At 47.7% G+C, this 16,308-nt stretch overlaps 1 protein-coding gene and 1 non-coding gene across 2 annotated transcripts in view; one reads left to right on the top strand and one right to left on the bottom strand.

The window, feature by feature from the left end:
• NCKAP1L (NCK associated protein 1 like) overlaps positions 1-16,308 on the top strand; it is a 2,015,530-nt gene that overhangs the window by 181,455 nt on the left and 1,817,767 nt on the right. The window lies entirely within an intron of this gene.
• Positions 5,135-5,207, bottom strand: TRNAR-CCG (transfer RNA arginine (anticodon CCG)). Its single transcript has one exon. It is a non-coding gene; the product is annotated as a tRNA-Arg (tRNA).

Raw genomic sequence — 16,308 nt, 5'->3', positions numbered from 1 at the left:
CTAGGCGCGTGCTCTGATCTCGCTGCATTAAGTGCTGTTCGCTCACATATGCTTTTTATCCTCGAGAGCTCATCTTTGGTTATCGAGAGCCTTGACTCTAGATCGTCTGTTAGCTTTTCTATGTCCACCCTTGGTGTGCTCACCTGGGCTCGCTCCCTAGTACTCTCGTATGGCGGAGGTGCCGTTGGCCTTTGGGTTGTAGTAGTTGTCGGGGGAGGCACATAAGTGGGGTCACTGTACCCTTCTGCGGGCACAGGCTTTGGGTATAAACTTATTACCTCTATTGGTGGCTCTGCGTCTGGCAATGCATTAGCATCTTTCTGTATCATTAGTGGATTGTCAGTGGTGGATGGTAGATCAGGGTTTAACTCTTGTGGCTTAGGCGGTGGTATCTCTTCAAACAACCTCCAGAGATCTAATATTTCTCTCCTATTATGCAACTGCTTCCCCTTGTATTTCAAACAAATGCATGTAGCTACCATATCTAGGACACTTTTGTCAAATGAACCCCCTTCGGGCCATATCTGGGGCAACCCCTCGCCCTTCAACTCTGTGATCCATTGGTCATGATATTTCTTAATCTGCTCCGCATACCCGGGTAGGTTCTTACAAATATGTGATAAGGGTGTTTCTGCCCCCATACTTTGCGCCCCCCTGGTACTTATGTGTCTCTATGTACCTCAATATTACAATGTAAGCGTGTCACCATGTGAGTCCTCGTATTTTATGTCTTACTCAATAGTGGGGACCTTTGTGTTCCTCCCCCTGCCTGCACACCATAAGAATGGCTGTACACAGCCTCTATTCCATTCTCTTTGGGGGGCACGTACAAGAGCAAACCATCAGTAATCTCGACAATGTTAACCCAGAAATCAAAAAGGTACACACTCACTTCACCTTATTACTTTTGTCTTTATAAAGCTTAGTCTGGCCACACTTACCATGACCACTCAATGGCTATGCATTTATGACCATTCTTACACGCCCATCACACCAAATTATCTCCTGACGCAGACGATGTGCACACACCTCTCTGTAACACTCTATTCGCAGTTCAATTTGCCCTCCCTTTCCTCCCTGGCCGGCTGTCCCTGTCCGTCTTATTCAGATATATGTATATATATATGTATAGGTTTGATCTTCACTCTTACAGTGAAACTCTCTGTCTTTCACTTTATCTCTATCGTTTTGTACTAATCCCACTTTTATTTCTCCCACAACCCTAAAGAAAAGAATAGAAAGAATAGCAGTCACTAATATATTCTCCATGTCTCCCTTTGCCAGACACTTTTATCTTATTTTCCACTTCTTCATATATTCCCAGTACTAGTCAAGATAGCATTATGCGGCGCCGCCTTCCACCCCCTCTCGGAGCTAGGTTCCCGTCACTTTTATCTCTTATTCACCTCTTAATCCTAATGGCCATATGCAAAGAAAGAGTAATGAAAGTTTAAGATGGTCCTTAGTAGACCTACGTTCTCCCTTTTTTACCCCGCCTCGTTCCCTGTCCTAAATCCCCTCCTCTCCTCCCTTTATGATCGCTCGCACTCAATACTCACGTGCCCGTCTTGAACCGATAGTCTCCGAAACTGGGTCTGTCCAGGCAGTGCTGCCGTCCGCTCAACAGTCAGCCCCGGCTCCGGCGAGCAGTACTCAAAGGGGATTTTTCAACCGGGATCCCGTACCCTCTCTCTGTTGAGTGCGCACTTCTGAGCGTACCGGTCGCCGTTGGTGGGCAGCCTCCCGGAGCCGGCGCACCGTGCGTATCCCTTTTCGACCGGAGATTTTCGTGCCAAAAGGGGACGGTAGTGAAAGGTTGGGAAAAAATAATAATGATCACGCTTTCGGGGTCACCACTGAAGGCAAGCGTCCCCAACCAGCACGATCCTCCCCGCAATGAGAGACAATGAAGGACTCTCCCAAAATGGGAATAAGGCCAAGACAGAGTGCGGGTGAGCGTAAATGGGAGTTTATCAATCAGAATAGGGCATGCAAAGAACTCTGCAAACTCCGAGAGCGCTCTGCCTGACAATAGCGAAGACAGGCGTATATATTTACAAAAAACATCATCAGAACCTACACACTATAGGGGGCACAAGTTCAATGGGATTGGGTGGAGACGACTAGCTATAGGTGCTGCTGCGATGTGGTATGCCTTGGCTGGAGGACGTCACTGGTCAGCCTCGTGGGTTGGGCCGGGCCTGGCAGGTCTGCTGGGTTCATCCGGACGGTGTTGTTGTGCCATTGTGGCCAGTGTCAGAGATGAATGTCTTTTCCTGACTTATCTGTCCTAGGCCATGCACACCGCAGTCATTCGGTTATTGCAATATTATCTTCTTTAGTAAATCTTTCAATAGGTTATTGTACAGGTTAATGCAACACAGGAGGAATGCACCTTGTGAGGGGTTTGATGGCGATTCATCAGTGCATGGTTAACAGTGTCCTGTTGACCGGGTGCCATAGGTCGAGGGGCTAGGTCTCAGGGCATGGGACAGGCGGTACATGTCTTTCTGTCTTGTTAGAAGTCGTGATGAATGTGCTGCTGTATGTTGCCATAGTATTGGGTGTCCTAATTGTACAGGGGCCATAAGCCTAAGGTGATCCGGTGGGTTGTGGGGTTTAAGAGAGGGCGCCTTTGGATTTGTGTTTTCAGGCGGAGGTTTACTGCTGTGCTGTAAATAATGCAGGTGGCGGGCCGTGGCCTTGGGTGCTGCAGAGAGGACTACAAATCTTTGAAGCGGCTCCAGCCTAGTTGGGGGAGGTGGAGCAGCGCGGCGCGGGCCTCTGCTCTCTTGTTTGGCAGTCTTCGCAGGGAGGGAGGGGGAATGGCCTTGCGCATATTCATAAAGGTATCTTCCTCGTGTGTTACCAATTTTAGGTGAAAACATCATAAACATTCAAATACTATACAATACTCATTTGAATCATACGAAGACATACATTTTAACTTTGCTAAATGTCTCTTCAAATATAGCCAGTCTGAGCACATTATTTGTACACTTTACGTTTTAACAACTACAACATTTAGTTATATGCATATACATTTGCAGTAAGTGAGGTAGTAGTGTGGTTGGTGGAGCACAAAGAAAGTGACTCGCCACCGTGCGTGACGGTAGTGGCACATAAGGGGCTTAGACATACACACATGACGGGTGCATTCTCGCGCGTCCTTCACATGAGCCCTCTGTATGGTTACACTTGTCTTCCCTTGTACTCTAGCAGCATTGGTTCGGTTATGGCGCGGGACCGTGGGGTGTAAGCTTTTCAATGATACACATAACGAATAGTCCCCGGGAACGCTTTTTATTATTTGCACACAACTGCAGTGGTGTGGGTTCTTCATTGCTAATGTCATGTAAACATGCATTCTACCATATTTATACATTTTACAGGTTTCCTTAATAGACGGAGTTTTGTGAAGAAAATGTGCGTATTGCAAGTAGTTTTGGCATTAGTATTTGGGGACTTTTACTTTTATCCGATCACCATTTTACAGTTCTCTTTTTCACCCAGGCCTCGCTGGCCGGGTCATGCTGGGATCAGTGATACACTGCGGAAGGTGAAATGTTACAGTGTTAGTATCTTACACTAGCTCATGTCCGTCTTGTTCGTGGGAACGGGCTCACAGCGGATCTGCCAGGGAGCTGCGGCCACAGGGATAATTGAAACTCTCCGAGGGTGGGGGCCGCGCTACAGTGCGCTGAGCTCACACCATCTTTATTAGACAAAATGGTTCCTGAGGCCTAGCTAAATTCACTGCGTTTGGGCAATGTCTTCAGCAGGTGAGCCCTCCACCACCTGGGCCCTGGTGGCATGAGGGGACGCCCGATGAGCCATGGCCCTCACCTGGGGAAGGGATGTAGGCAAGGGGGGTCCTTTGGACCAATCCTCCCCTACACTGCCCGAGAGAGATATCGCGGTGGGAGATACCGTGTTGGTCCGGAATAGGAGGCCAGAGGGGAAACTCTCGATGACCTACGAAACACAACCACTGGGAGTAACGCACGTCAAAGGATCCATGATTACTGCTGCAAATGCGCGGAGTACAGTAACGAGGAATGTCTCATTCTTCAAGCGCATAGGACCCACGGCAACGGAGGAAGAACCCCGTCAGGGTCTAGGCCAGACAACTGAAGCGCCGCAAGGAGATGACGGACCGCGAGAGGATCCCAGGGTACCCGAGAGCCCTGAGAGAGGTCCACGCAGGTACCCGAGCAGGGAGGGACGCCGGCCGCCGCAAAGGTTCCAGGACTTTATTATGGACCCGGCATCATAAACGGCAACACCCTGCCAAGGCCAGCTGGATGAGAACCCTGTTGGTTCTACAGTTTTACAGTGTTTGTTGTTTGGGGGAAAAAGGGGGGATGTTGTGTACGGAGTACACCATTGTGCGCATGCACGACCTCACGGAGTTCGCGCATGCGTGTTTGGTTAATAAAGGCGGTGCCCGGCAGTTCGCGCCGGAGCACCGAAACAGCAACACGTCTCCGGCGTGTGTTTTTGCGCGCCCGCCAGCGCGAGCGTGCGAGCGTGAGCTGGGGTTGCCCCCAGGCTGCAGGGCACTCCCTGTAGAACATAACATCCAGGGTTGGCTTGGGTGAGGTGGGATCGTGAGCAAGGGGCACCAGTTTTGACTCATCAATGTTGTCTGATTGTATTTATCTTGATGATGAAGAAGCTGTCAATTGTATTACATTTACCAGTGGACTCTCCCCACTCCATCAATTTGGGTAATATTGGAGTGGGCAGGGCTGTCAGTAGCAACATCCACCGCTCTTTGTCCGTATTATATTTAATGTGCTTTGTTTCAAATCTAAATAGATTTCATGGAGGAGGTGCTCTTGTTCATGTCTGAAGGTGTCCTTCCTAAAAGGATTGTCTGGTTTGTGTGGTCATCCAGTAGGATGAGGGTGGTTGTATGTGTTAGTCCACTACAGGAAGGCTTCTTGATGAGATCGCGATAATTTTCAGTTGCAGAACGCATTGAAACGCCATTTAAAATAATTTTGAAGTGAAACACGATGAGGGCGTGGCGTCTGCAATGTTTATTGTTAGATATTTACATCTTATTTCATTTATTTGTGTGTATCTCTTAATACCAAAATATTTGTATTTAGTTGTAAAATGACGCCTTCGACCCAGGTGGGACTTGAACCCACAATCCCCAGCTCCGGAGGCTGATGCCTTATCCATTAGGCCACTGGGCCATGTCTCCAAAGGGTTGAATATGTATGTAATCAGCGACAAGAGCAACGATCCACAGCCGAAAGCATTGACAATCGAAAGATAGCTACTCCAAAACAACACAACGTGACCGCAGCAAAAGGCCATTGGTTGCAACGGGAACTACTTCAAACAAATCAGGGGCACCACACCATGGGGTATTAAAAAAAATCAAGGAAAAACACGCCTTGTTGGCCGCGCCTGGACAATGCGCCATGCGGGCTGGGTGTCCACAGAGCGAAATGGTAATCCGCTCCGCGTTTTCTTGATATTATACAACCTATCGGTAAAGCGTACATTGGAGTTCCTATTTAAAATGCAGAAGAACGCTGCGGTTAATTAATTAATTCATGTGGTTAAACTCTTTATGTTAAGCACGATTGTTTCAACAGCTTGTCTGGGCGGAGCCAGCTTCCGTGTTCCGGGCGAGTGGACGCCTTTGAACACACACACACAGGCGACCAATCACAGGCGACGTTTTACTGACGTGGGTGGGGGGATGATGCACAAACTGCCAACGGCGGTTCAGTTACAAAACGCATCGGCTAAATAAAACACCAAACCAATGAAAAAAATGCAATATTGGTGACACAAGTTGGATAAGTAAGTAGTAGTAGCTACGTACAGTGAAACATAACGTCACACCTCTCCGGTACCACCTTCGATTTTTCATTATTCCGAAGTTTACACACTTTTTTGTATCTCCTATCGTGGAGGCTGCACACGCTCGAAAATGCAGCGCCTTTGCTGACTGGACCCCCTCAGGACATAACATCATGACAACGGTGTCCATAGCTCTCAACTCACACCCGCCTTGTAAACAGCTGACTCACCCGCCAAGCCTCCTGCACGCCCATTCATTTCAATGGGCCTCTCACCCGCCAAAAATAAAATTGGGTTTTTTCACCCGCCTTTGCGACACAAATGGTTGAGAGCTATGGGTGTCTGGGGTTATGTTGTGTAACACTTCATTTTAGGAGCACCTTTTTCATGCAGAGATATTTAGGGAATTAGATGCTTAGTGGGGCATTTGCAACTGTTAGTCTAAACACAGCTTGGATTACTTACAGAATCTGCACCTGCTTGGAAGACAATCAAAGTGAGTCACAGGTAGTTTATATTGTATTACTGAAAGTAATCAGAAACAAACTTATGGTTTTACTCCCCATAAATAGGAGTGTCCTATATTAAGTGTGTTCTGATAAGTTCTGACTTCCCTAGAAATACTGTTAGTATTGTGAACAAGGTTTAATCTTTGGTCTGCGTACCTTCAAGCATTGTGTTGTGTGTTTATAATGTGTTTTATGACAATGTACTTACCCCAAGACTTAACTTGGCCTAACTGCATTTTATTTATTTCATTGGCCATGTGCTAGGCGCTTATGCAATTAGAGCACACATGAATAATTGAATTAATATTACAAACAAATAATGAGAGTAAGGGAAGGGTATATGAACCTACTATGCCTTGTGAGTGTTCAGAACGTGCTAGTGCGGAGGGGGGAGGGATAAGTGCTTTGGTGCTCATGGAGAAGTGCTCATGGTAAGTGCTAAGAGGAGAAGAACGTAAGTGCACCACCCGTGGGAAGGGTGAGCCCAAGTAAGTGCAGCAGAAAGACAGCAGCTGGGATGAGAGATGTGGGGGGTCAAGTCCCTGAGGACACATACAGGCCCTGCACATCATTCACGCTGCTGTAAAATAAGCAGGGAAGAGAGGAGGAGAAGGAACAGGTAAAGAGAAAGGTCTTGAGGCTTTTCCGGAACTTAAGGAGGTCCTGCTCAAGACACAGAGGGAGGGGGAGGCTGGTCCACAGGAGGCAGCCAGACGAGGAAAGTGATCGCCCACCAGCACTCTGTTTAGCAAAGCGCTTAACACGCAGGGAGCTGGTGCCAGAGGAACGGAGTCTAGAAGGGGAGTATTTGGTCAGGAGGCGTTGAAGCTAGAGTGGTCCCTGGCCCCAGATAGCCTTGTGGATGAAACAGAGGGATTTGAATGTAATCCATGCTGAGACCGGGAGCCAGTGAATGCTTTGTAGGGCAGGAGAGATGCGGTCCCTCGGCTTGAGGCCAAGGATAATTCTTGCTGCCCAATCATCTGCTTCATTCGCCAACATACAAACGTAGTATAAATGAGGCGGGAGCCGGAGCGAGGTTCAAACACATCTTTATTCACCTCCGAAAATCAACAAACTAACTTTCCCTTTCCGCCACCCGCTCCTTCCCTTCCCGCGTCCCTGTGTTCCCCGTCACGTGATAGGGTTGTCTAGCGACATCACACCCGCCCGATACTAAACATGTAACTCAACTTTTGTTCATTTCCTCAATGAGTGTTTTGGGCTTCCTTCTCGCTCTCTGCGGTCTCATGTCCCCCAACTCCTCGGGTACATATCGTGGCATGGGTGGTAGATCTGCACTGGATTCTTCTCCACCCCCTTCATAGGGTGAGTCCCATTCAGAGGTTGGGCCCGAGGGGTCTTGACGTGTACATGGCAAACAGGGACCCATTATCTTATCACTTTCGGGATGCCGTAGATGGCGAACATCCTTTTGAGAGCAGGGATTGTGTGAAACGCTGAGGAGGAGGGTACTATCTGAATGTCGGGGTATTGACAGTATTCATCAAAGGCCACGCGTATGTGCTCTCCCCTTCTAGTGGTCCAAAAAAATCTACAGCTACTTCCTCCCACTCTCCTTCGTGTAGTTCTGTCATGCGCAGTGGCTCTAGTCTCGTGTGTGGGTTTATGACAGCGCAGGTGGGGCAGTGTTTTAGCAGTTCTTCAACTTGTGTATCAAGATGCGGAAACCATAGTTTTTGTCTGAGCATCCGTTTGGTGGACACTATGCCCCTGTGTCCCTCGTGCGCCAGTTTAAGCACTTTCTTTGTCAAGCTTCAGAGAATTACTGGTTTGGTGCCCTTTAGCAGGAGACCTTCTTCGGATTTGGCAAGTTCCTCAATGAGGCAGGTGATGTCTTGCCTCACGTCATCATCCACGGCTCGTTTCTAGTTGCCGGTTTCCAGACACCTCAGAATAATCTGTATTCCTTGGTCTGTGTGTGTTTCTTGCGCTATCTGGTGTGGGTCCAGGCCCTTTGGGGTGCTTCCAGGAACCACATATCGGATGGATTTTGTCTGTGATAGATGGAGATGGCTGGTGTTCCTTACATGGGTGTCGCGATAGAAAATCGGTGGCTTTGTGTTCCTTCCCCGGGGTCTGTGTATTATGTTGAAGTGATAGTCCTGCAATCTCAGTGCCCATCTCGCTATGCGTGGTGGCATTTTCACCTGCAGATTCCTGTAGATAAATGTCAATGCCTGGTGGTCGGTGACTATCGTGAAGGGTTTTCCGTACAGGAATAAGTGGAAAGGCTCACAGGCCCATACTACCGCTAGTCCTTCTGTGAGTAGGCCTGTTCGGTCTTAGATAGGCTTCTGCTGGCGTATGACATGATATGTCTTGACAGGCTGTCTCTTTCGTCTAGTTGAGTCTGGATGGCTCTGAGGCCTTACAGGGCTTGCATCTACCACAAGCTCAGTGGTTTTCTTTGGATCAAAGTACGTCATATTTTGGGTGCTGGATATGCATTGCTTTATTGACTGGAATGCCTGCTGACACTGTTCCGTCCATTTGAATTCTGTGTTGTGCTTGGTAAGTGCACTAAGGGGTTCACTGACGGATGTGAAATCCCTTATATAGCGTGTGCAATAGCTCGCTATCCCTAGGAATGATCGTAAGTCTGTTGTAGAATTGGGTGGTTCTGCTTCTGTGAGCGCACTGACCTTTTCTGGATCTGGTGTCATCCCGTTGGAAAAGAAAATGTGTCCAAAAAACAAAGGGTATGTTTCCTGAACTCACACTTCTCCTTGTTTAGTGTAAGGTTGGCCTCCTCTAGAGCCATGCACACGCTCATGAGGATATTGTCGTACTGCTCCTGTGTTTGCCCAGACACCAGGATATCATCCCTGTAATTCAGGCAGTTCTGTATGTGCTTGATGACATTATGGATTTCCGACTGAAATATTTCTGCTGCCGATGAGACGCCGAAACTGAGGCGTTTGTACCTATATAAGCCCAGATGGGTGGCGAAAGTGGCGATGTATCTGGATGTCTTCTTGTGTTCCAGCTGATGAAAGCCTTTGTTGAGGTCTAAATTGGAGAATGTTGTCGCCCCATTTAGGAGGTGGACTATGTCTGTAATACGCAGGGCTTGGTGTCGTCCCGGAGTATGGCTTTGTTGGGTCTTCGCATGTCTACACAGATGCAAATGTCTTTTGAGTCCTTCTTGGGTGCAGGCATGATGGGGGACACCCACAGTGTGGGGCCTTCTGCTGGCTCGATGATGTCTGCCTCCAGTAATTCTATCAGTTCTTCTTCCACCTGCTTCTGTTTGTTAATGGGGATTCCCCTGTAGTGATGGGCTACCGGGGTGATGCTTGTGTCGATGTGGAGTTCTATTTGGTGTCCCTTGAGTTTTCCTAAGCTCTTGGAAAGTATGGGGAATACTTGTTCAATGTTCGCAGTGGGGTCCAAGTACTTATGTACCATAAGTCTATAGAGCACATGGATGAGGCCCATGTCAATGGCAGCCTTATAGCTTAGGAGCATCCGCTCTCAGTGGCGGCTTCTAGGACATGCATGGGGATTTCTTTGGGTTGTTCTTTGTAGCTGCACGAGGCAATGAAGTAGCCTTTGCATGGCAGTGGTGTTTTGGATCCGTATGGGTATATTAGTGCTTTGGCTGGCCGCAGGCATTGGGCATGCAGTATGCTGTGATATACTTCACTTATGACATTTACTGTGGCCCCCATGTCCACCAGGAATTCAGCAGCTGTCTCATTGATTTGTATCATGAGTGTTGGACTGTGCTCTTTGGCCGTCGGGTTGCCCAGTGCGAATAGATAGCCCTTTTTCAGCGGTTCTTCACGTGGTTTCTCGTGCTGTCTGGGTTTTTCTTCCAAGGAAATGCTAGAGCCGCTGTCAGACTGAGAGTGTTCGAATAGGTATCTGACATATCTTTGGGGTCTTCTTCTTGGTCTGGAGGTGGGCGGTTGGCTGTCCCTCCAGTCCCCTGAGGCTCGTTCTTGTCTCATGTCTGACCGCTCCTCTCTGTGCCATCGTGAAGGGGCCTTGTACGTCGATATGGAAGTTCGGGGTGGGCTTAGTGGACTTGCTTCCTTGCTTGGAGCCAGTTTTCCTCCCCATCCTTCACTTAGCATTTAGTTGCGAAATATATGACAACTGCTTTGTAGTGGTTGTCTCATATACACGCTGCACATTGCTGGCCCATGCGGGGCATAGTCCTTCATGCGGGTACTCATGGCCGCACCTGTAGCAGAATGGTTCGGCGTTCCCCCTTAGTGGACCCCTCCAGTTTGTTGACGGGCTCTCGTTTGCCGTGCGTGATCTTGATGTCTTCCAAGCCTTCCACTTGGGCAGTTAGCACAGCATCCGACCGAGCGAGATGCAGGATTTCTTCCAAGTTGCATGGTTTTTGTAGGAGGCGTTTTCTAAAGTCTGCGCTCTCACACCCTACTATAGTTTGCAAGCATAGCACCTCTTCGTTGGAATAATTGGTGAAGTCACAGTGCTTCATTTTGAGTCTTAAGCGCATGACGAAAGCGTCCATAGTCTCTCCTTTAGTTTGTTTAGTCATGTGAAATATGTGTCTCTCATAGTCCACATTTGTGTGTGGTGTGAAATAGTCTGTGAGAGTGGATTTCAGGCCTGCATAGGTGTCAGTGGCACTTTCCGGAAGCTCATCTAGAATATCTCTGACATTCGAGCCAATTGAGTATGTTAGTAAGCTATGTTTCTTCTCTCCATCTACCAGTGCCGATGGCTTTCAAACATACTTCGAAATCCCTCAGCCACATTTTCCAGCGTGGCCCTAGTGTGCTGGAATCAGTGAGGTCAAAGTGTGTGGGTAGTTGCGTTACCAGGCTGTCGTGCATCCTTGCCGGGGTTGCTTGAGCAGGTATTAGTGGTACAGTTAGTGATTTGTTGTCTGACATGGAGCCTGCTTGCGTGCTTTGCTAGATGGCTGCAGTAGGCTGGGAAGCATCGTGATTGTGCAGCGATGCCTGTCTTCCCCTCCAACATACGCTGTAGCCAGAATTATTGGCAGTTTTGTGGGAGTCCAACTGAATTTCAGCTTGATGGCCCTTCTACTCTGGGCCACATGGTGTGGACCACTTGCTTCCAGTGATGAAATCCTTCCGTGTGCTGGGACTTTGACTATTCTGTGGTCTGGCGCCACCACGTGCATAGTGCCAGCATCCGGTGGAGTACTGCAGCGTGTGCTGGTTATGCAAGGGTGATATTAGGTTGACGTACCTTATCGGACGTGGGCTGACACGTCACTTTATAGTCCTTGATTTGTCTGCGGCCCACAGCTGCCAGGTGGCTGCTATTGTGCTTGATACTGTTAATGAGGTGCGCGGGAGCCCCGCTCATCCACCAGGGATCGGGAATGCACAATGGGGAGCAATCGCGCTTCAACCTGCAGAAGAACGTTGCCGTTGGCAGGAGCTTTTCACGCTATGCACCACCCGAATTTGTGGCAGTGGGGATGGGCGTATTTGTACGCCAGCAGGGAACCGCTGTGGGCTCACATCTGCCTCTTCCACTTGCCGGTGCTGGGGGCGGCCTCTCGCCCCGTCGCCGGAATTCCTGCACGCAACTCGCGTGGCGCCTCCAGTGCCACGAGTGCGGGTCTTTTACTAACGCTGCAGTTCGTAGCCTTTCTCGTTGCCAGTGTAGTGTTCTGGAGGGACCTTCAATGATCCGCTTCACTCGCCAACATACAAACGTAGTATAAATGAGGCGGGAGCCAGAGCGAGGTTCAAACACATCTTTATTCACCTCCGAACATCAACAAACTAATCTTCCCTTTCCGCTACCTGCTTCTCCCCTTTCCGTGTCCCCGTGTTCCCCGTCACGTGATAGGGTTGTCTAGCGACATCACAGAGGAGTTTCAGGGTGGAAGGAGGAAGATTAAGGAGGAGACTATTGCAGTAGTCTAGCCTGGATAGAACCAGAGCACGAGTAACATTGAGTCTCTGGGGGAAGGTGAGGAAGAGTAGAGTCCTTTTGAGAAGGAAGAGCTGAAAGTGGGACTTCTTGACAATGTCCTGAATGTGAGGGATGAAGGAAAGGGAGGAGTCGAAGATGACTCGGAGATTCCTAGCTTCCGTGGAGGGGTTGGGGGGCCTTGGAGGAAGGCCAGAGTGCAGAGAAGAAGTATGGTGCAGGGGACTGTGTCCCGGGCCTATTGCGCTCCCCTCATCCCACATTATCATATGTCTGTGTCCTTTGACTGTGTTCTGGGCCTATTACACTCGCCTCATCCCCCTCCACCCCTTTCCGCTATCAACCCTTTGTGGTGTTCATGGTATTCAGCACTTTGAGAGTTCCCATGCTCCCAGCCCCCTTGCGAGTGCACGCCCACAGGTGCGAAATGTTATTGATAGCCGAGGCGGGATGGATGTGGATGAGGCGAGTGTAATAGGCCCAGAACACAGTCAAAGGATACAGACATATGATGATTGCAGGGATGGGGTCTTCAAAGGGGAGTCTGGAGACACCAGGTCTGATGTGGCCGTGTGGATAAGTGTCCCAATGCGAAAAAACCCTTTGTGGTGTACATGGTATTCAGCACCTTGAGCATTCCCATCCTCCCAGCCCCCTTGCGAGCGCACGCCCAACGGTGCGAACTATCATTGATAGCGGAGGAGGGATGGTTGTGGATGAGGTGAGTGCAATAGGCACGGAACACAGTCAAACGACACAGACATATGTTGATTGCAGGGACGGCGTCTTCAAATCGGAGTCTGGAGACACTGGGTCTGGGGTGGCCATGTGGATAAGGGTCCTGATGCGAAAGAACCCTTTGTGGTGTACATGTTATTTGGCACCTTGAGCGTTCCCATCCTCTAAGGCCCCTTGTGAGCACATGCCCACAGGTGCAAACAGACATTGATAGCAGAGGAGGGAAAGATCTGGATGAGGGGAGTGCGATAGGCCAGTAAACATATTGAAAGCACACCAATCTTTTACGATACTCATAGATGTTTCAATGTGTTGTGGACTTGGGAAAAATGACTAACATCTGTTCAGATTAACTAATTTTTTATTTTTTTATTTAGTTTGCTAAAGTGGATGGCAATGACACTACAAATTATACTGCTGCTGTCAAGGTACTGTCTGTATAAATCCATGGTATTGTCGGTAGTCACTGGGGAATCAATCACAAATGGCTCAAACCACACAGGCAGGTATTACTTGTTGAACGGGAAATCCCAGTCTTCCATGGATCCACCATGTAAAGGCACGATATGCCCCAAGACTGTGCCACCTGTGTAAGAGATAAAGAAATAGTTTACTTGAATTAACCAAATAATTGCATTTATTTTGTTTGCACTACCTTGTAAAATGTAAGGCATTGGTATGCTTTAAAAGGTACCTTTTCGTGAAAAATACTGACAGTACTTGTGATTTCAAGCAGGGATCAATTAGAAATGTGAACGCACATTTCAGCAAAAACAGTTTGGGAGATACTTCCAAGTGAAAGAAACTGAATTGTTTGGATTATAAATCTAAAGATGAACACTTTGGTTTCAGTTTACAATGAGTCACAATTGCCAGTCCCTTGTGCTTAAAATTGTCAGCTCTTAAGAGTGATTTAGTTATCAGGATGTGTCTTTCAAAAACGTCTCAATTGTGGTTTAACAGGCTATCATTTTGCCTCATTTAGAATAGTGAAGATTGATAAATCGCACACCACACCTTAATGTTTTAATTGCTCACCTATGGCAACACCTCTTAAAACCATGCCCTTTTATAATCTCAGTCTGTGTCCGGTTATGTACACCTTGCTAATAGCTGCAAACCTGCATCCCATATCTATTCTGTGGTTCTTTCCTGTTACTTCCAACTTGTCTCGTGTGCCCATACTTTAGCACTCTTAGATTTTGATAGGTTGCTAATCTGAGTGCTGTTTCTATGCTGAGGTATATGTACCTGTTCCATATGGCTAGTGATTTGTGTCCTGCATCTGCACTTAACCCAGTATGCCTTCCTCATGGCTGTTTTTAAAAAGTGTTCTGTACCAACGCTAGAACACAAGTACCCTCATTGTGGACTGGTAATGTTGCCCTTGAAATGACACTTGTTTATTATTCTGATTCCACCAACATTAAAAGGTGCCTGGAGGGGAGTATGCATGCTTTTGTTTCGGTTGCTGCTAGGTCAGCACATCACGCTACGGGTTGTGAACGTGATGGAAAGGGGAGTAGCAGAGATTCTGGATTTCCTAGTTTGAGAAGAGCCAATAATGTGCCTGTGCCCCAAAATGCCTTAAGATTGCTCTGCCTTGGTGTTCTATTTGACAGTGACCTGAAACTGTACCAGGCCATCCCAGCCACTGTCACTGCTATCAGATGTAGCGCCTGAAACATAAGAAACATTAACTGACACCTCACGCACGACTCAACTAAAGCCATTATCTTTACTCTTCTGCTCAGGAATCTGGATTATTGCATGAGTCAGCCCTTCTCCTTTTTCTCCCCTCAACAAAGTTCTCAATTCGTGACAACGCCCTTTTCAACCTACTCAGAGCCTCCTCTACGTCTATCTACCATCACGACACTGGTCGGCTCACCAAACATAAATCCATCTATGGTCTTGCCCCCACTACCTCACTGAATGCTCCTCAGTCAACATCCCCCGCCCGTGCTTATTTCGACTTTTACTCCTTTTTGGAATTTTCTGCACCTCACAGGAATGCTCTTCCTCTGGTCATCAAAGACATGTCTTCAGTGAAAACTTTCAAAACAAGGTTCTACCCAATCTAACTGCCCAACCAACCTCTCCTGCATTCTGTTCTCGGGACTACTGTATGCACTGTGTAAGTATGTGAATATTGGCCTCAGGCTCTCAATGTTAACAATGTTGTAATATCCTCCAATCCCTGTCGCTGGTTCATGTTCCTGTTCATACCCATTTACCCCTCGGAATGCATTATTCATTCAAACAGTGCTCGTACATAAATATACCTTGCCCAGGGGCTGTCCTTGCTCTCTGTTATTACCTACAATTTAAATCAGTTTCTGTTCGAAATGATTTAATGTCCATCAGTAAATACAAATACAAATACAAAAGCTGCTGTTGAATGCTGAGGTGATGCAAAGCTTGGCTGTGGTGTTTTCCAGGACATCCAAGCTTCAGAGCCAGGCAGCCATAGCCGGCTGGACCTCTTTATTGATACAGGTGTCAGAGATGAAGGGGAGGTGCAGCCTGGGCTAAGAGATTTGAGCAGGGACAGTGCCTTGCGAGGTAGAAATTGGGACCAAGGCAGGGAGAGTGCAGACATAGGAGCTCATATTGGAGTCTCCTTTACTTCAGCATTGAATTTTGCTCACTAGCAGGGCAAAGTGCAAAAGGGAAAGGTAAAGGGGGAGCATACACACTTGCACGCCACCATGCAAATGAAGTAAACATTGCCTGCCTCAGTTTACAATGGATTCCTTTGAAGCCGGCATGCTTGTTCCTTCTCAAGTCTCTTGAATCTAGATCTTTTGCGCTTTTCCACACAACCTTGTCATTAACTTACCCATTGCTGTCAACCCTAAAAAAGTGGCTTCACTACCTTCACTATTTTGCCTCTAATGTCTTCATTCTCTCCTACAGTTACAATGAGTTTCCAAGAGGCCCAATTGTTTAGTGTGTGTTTGAGAGAAAGATAACTCTGTGAATAGAGTGGGTTGCACAAAAGAACATGTTAGAAAGAAATTGGAGAGGAATAGAGAATAGAGGCATGCAGAGGAAATATGAAATACTGACCTGCAATTAGTTCCAGGGAATGTCAAGGGCCTCAACAACCCAATCAAAAGAAAGATGATGTTATTGCACTTGGTAGTGATGTGACATTGATTTCAGAAACGCACAGGACAGAAGAAGAGGCAGCAAAGCTTCATGAAGGGTGGGTGCTTTACATCACACAACTCAAAATGTAGCGGGGTGGCGAGTTTGACACGTAATAATTTACTGATCAAAGTCATTTCACACAAAAAAGATGAGGAAGAGCAAA

The sequence above is a fragment of the Ambystoma mexicanum genome, chromosome 3q, assembly GCF_040938575.1.
Source record: "Ambystoma mexicanum isolate Mex_15411 chromosome 3q, UKY_AmexF1_1, whole genome shotgun sequence".
In the NCBI taxonomy this organism is placed as follows: Eukaryota; Metazoa; Chordata; class Amphibia; order Caudata; family Ambystomatidae; genus Ambystoma; species Ambystoma mexicanum.
The sequence above is the reverse complement of the archived record's forward strand: the minus strand, read 5'-3'. Positions and strand labels throughout refer to the sequence as shown.